At 47.7% G+C, this 4,600-nt stretch overlaps 1 protein-coding gene across 1 annotated transcript in view; it reads right to left on the bottom strand.

The window, feature by feature from the left end:
• Nucleotides 1–2,061, bottom strand: part of FKBP5 (FK506 binding protein 5) — a 131,358-nt gene extending 129,297 nt beyond the window's left edge. Inside the window, exon 1 of the mRNA XM_014529594.1 lies at nucleotides 2,038–2,061. The gene's annotated coding sequence lies outside the window, so the exon portion shown is untranslated. The remainder of the gene's footprint in view (nucleotides 1–2,037) is intronic.
• Nucleotides 2,062–4,600: the final 2,539 nt, after the last annotated feature.

The raw sequence follows: 4,600 nt of genomic DNA, 5'->3' as shown, positions 1-4,600 counted from the left end.
CACACACACCACATACACACACCACACACACACACCACATACACACACCACACACCACACACACACACACTACACACACCACATACACACACCACACACACACAGACCACACACACACAACTATACACACACACACACCTACACACACACACAACCACATACACACACACACCACACACACAACCACACACACACAACTACACACACCACACACACACTACACACACCACACACACACTACACACACCACACACACACTACACACACCACACACACACTACACACACCACACACACACTACACACACCACACACACACTACACACACCACACACACACTACACACACCACACACACACTACACACACCACACACACACTACACACACCACACACACACTACACACACCACACACACACTACACACACCACACACACACTACACACACCACACACACACTACACACACCACACACACACTACACACACCACACACACACTACACACACCACACACACACTACACACACCACACACACACTACACACACCACACACACACTACACACACCACACACACACTACACACACCACACACACACTACACACACCACACACACACTACACACACCACACACACACTACACACACCACACACACACTACACACACCACACACACACTACACACACCACACACACACTACACACACCACACACACACTACACACACCACACACACACTACACACACCACACACACACTACACACACCACACACACACTACACACACCACACACACACTACACACACCACACACACACTACACACACCACACACACACTACACACACCACACACACACTACACACACCACACACACACTACACACACCACACACACACTACACACACCACACACACACTACACACACCACACACACACTACACACACCACACACACACTACACACACCACACACACACTACACACACCACACACACACTACACACACCACACACACACTACACACACCACACACACACTACACACACCACACACACACTACACACACCACACACACACTACACACACCACACACACACTACACACACCACATACACACACCACACACCACACACACACAACTACACACACCACACACACACCTACACACACACACAACTACACACAACTACACACACAGACCACACACACACACACACCTACACACACACACACACAACCACACACTAAACACACACCACACACACCACACACACACACACCTACACACACTACACACACACACAACTACACACACAACTACACACACACAACTACACACAACTATACACACACCACACACACACCTACACACACTACACACACAACTACACACACTATACACACACCACACACACACAACTACACACACAACTACACACACCACACACCACACACACACACACCTACACACACAACTACACACACTATACACACACCACACACTCAACTACACACACAAGTACACACACCACACACACACCACACCACACCACACACACGACTACACACAGACAACACACACAACTATACACACACCACACACACGACTACACACACACCACACACACACACACACAACTACACCACACACACACACACACACACACACACACCCGTACCCTTACTTCCAAGAAAGTAATGCCTGAACAAGCTAGCTGACTTTTACGAACCTTTCAAACATTAGGTTCCATGTGATTGAGACAACAAAGTACCTTAAAACAATGTTTGTGTTCTCCACCAGCACTCCTCCCCCAAAGGGTAGGTCTGCTGAGCAAACTCAGCTTCAGGAGGGGGCCGGGCTCCTCCAAGTCGATGGCCACCTCTGAGTTGCTCCCATGGAGATTCCTGGGCCTTGGGGAATAACTAGATCAATCCCCTCGTTTTTTGAAAAACAGAAACCTTAAGTCCCATATGAGACTTCATAGTTACCAATGGAAACCTAATGTCTCAGCTAGATTAGAAGCCGAATTTCCTACCTCCAGATCTGCTCTCTCCACTGTATCACCTTGGTGGTTTAGGTCTTTATGAGGAGCCAACTTGCAACTCATTCCTGCCTTCAGGAGGTGGGGCCTGCGGAGAAGACAGAGCCAACACTGAAACCTCCTCAAGGGCAAGGGCCCTGTCTCTGTGCCTAGAAGCTTCCCTTGGACCAGACGCCAGGAAGACTCACGGAAACAATTTATGCATGCATTAATTCAGCCAGACAGTGGTGATTAAAACTACTCTGCATACCAACACCCATTGATTAAGCATCTGCGATGCTTACTAACAGCAGGGAGGAAGCACTGTGTGTGCTTTGTGCAGGTATGCAGAGGTGAGAAGACATTTTTTGCAGCCCTTGACAGCTTCAGCCTAGGAGACAGTGATATGCACATTACATGGCAGTACTCCTCCTGTTACAGGTACTGTGACAGATATCTGCATACAGCTCAGCGGAAGGTCCCGGGGAGTGAGGAATCAGCTTTTCCTGAGAGAGGCAGGGAAGGCCTCATTGAAGAGGTGATCCTAAAGCTGAGTCTTAAAAGATTGTGTTTGCCAGGTGGAGGGATTTGGATGAGGAAGGAAAGGGACTCCCAGGCAGTGGGAGGATAACAGGAGCCAAAAGAATACAGACCTGGAGCCCGGCTGGTGTGGCTCAGTGGTTGAGTGTTGACCTATGAACCAGGAGGTCATGGTTCCATTCCGAGTCGGGTTTGTGGGCTTGATCCCCAGTGTGGGGTGGGGTGTGCAGGAGGCAGCCAATCAATGATTCTCTCTCATCATTGATGTTTCTGTCTCTCTCTCCCTGCCTCTCTGAAATCAATAAAAATATATACTTTTTCAAAATACAGACCTGGAAAAGCCTAGTAATTGAGGGAACAGCAAGGAGCAGTGTGGGCAAATCTGCAGGGCTGTGTGGCCATGTCACAGGCTCTGGGCCCACGCTCTTCCAGGAGGAAGGCAGAGAGGCCCGGAGGCTGCCAGGCTGTGTTGTAACACACCGCAGCAAACAACAACAGGCCCTGTACATACCGCGGCAGGCTTTTCTTCCTAGGCCAGAGTCTGTGGGGAACAGTCAGTTCCACCGCTCCAATGGCAGCCTCACTGGCCCCACCCCCTCTCAGAAAACCACGCCCATCACTACACTTGCCCTACTCAGCATTTGGAAACATATAAGCTTGCAATTTCCCTAAATACTGCTGCGCGTCATAATTCAAAGAGAATATGGGCTATGGCTACAGACACCTGGGTGTGGGCCTAATGTACAGAGCAGTTCTGTGCCAGGCTTGTCACCAAGGCTCATTTTGTGGGCATGTGATCTGTGCTGGGCTTAATGCTCTGCTGTCACCATCTTGAAATTCTTAATCACTTCTCAACAAGGCGCCCTTGCATTTTCATTTTGTGCCAGGACCTGCAAATTAAGTAGCCGTTACTACCTGTCTCTGTTAGTGCCCTGGGAATGCTTGTGATACTGCTCAAACCACACTCACCCTGAAAGCATTCACTAGGTTTGTTCACATGTACTCTGTCACTTGATTCTCACAATAGCAATGTGGAGTAGGCCAGTACTACTAGTCCCGTTTATTAGTTGAGAAAACTGAACTTTAACAGCCTTCTCCAAGTGGCACAGCTAGGAAGCAACAGAGCTTGTACTTGAACTCAGCCTGCCCAAGCCCTATTCCATCCACCACAGAGCTACCTCCATGTTGGTTTCAGAATCCCTTCAAAGGAAGATTTGTGCATGAAGGATGTACTGTTTTAAGAGTCAAAACATGTGGTGGAGTGGATATCTGTCATTTCATGGCTACCTATCAACTTTTGAATAATTTTTTTAAAAAAATAAATGTTGAGCCGTAACCGGTTTGGCTCAGTGGATAGAGCATCGGCCTGCGGACTGAGAGGTCCTGGGTTCGATTCCGGTCAAGGGCATGTGCCTTGGATGCGGGCATATCTCCAGTGGGAGGTGTGCAGGAGGCAGCTGATCGATGTTTCTCTCTCATCGATGTTTCTAACTCTCTATCTCTCTCCCTTCCTCTGTAAAAAATCAATAAAATATATTTTTTTAAAATGTTGAAATATTCTCAGCCATTCAAATACTGTTTCTGTACTTTTTCCTCTTTGCTTCTGAGGCCCCAATTGAAACACGTTAGACCTCAATACAGCCCTTTCTATCTTTGGTCCTTCCATGCTTTATTCTAAAATTTTCTTCTCACTATTTTCAGTTCACTAATTCTCTCTTCAGCTTTTTTTAAAAAAAAAACAATCTCTTAGCCCTTGCGGGTTTGGCTCAGTAGATAGAGCGTTGGCCTGTGGACTGAAGGATCCCAGGTTTGATTCCGGTCAAGGGGACATGCCCAGATTGCAGGCTCAATCCCCTGTAGGGGGTGTGCAAGAGGCAGCGATCAATGATTCTCATCATTGATGTTTCTATCTCTCTCTCCCTCTCCCTTCCTCCCTGAAATCAATAAAAAATATATTTTTAAATAAATATTTATTGTTCAGATTATTACAGATGTTCCTCTTTTTCCCCCCATAGCTCCCCTCCACCCTGTTCCCAGC

This window comes from Myotis brandtii, unplaced genomic scaffold (assembly GCF_000412655.1).
Source record: "Myotis brandtii unplaced genomic scaffold, ASM41265v1 scaffold687, whole genome shotgun sequence".
NCBI classification, from domain to species: domain Eukaryota; kingdom Metazoa; phylum Chordata; class Mammalia; order Chiroptera; family Vespertilionidae; genus Myotis; species Myotis brandtii.
Note: the sequence above shows the minus strand (reverse complement) of the source record. Positions and strands in the feature narration are given on the sequence as shown.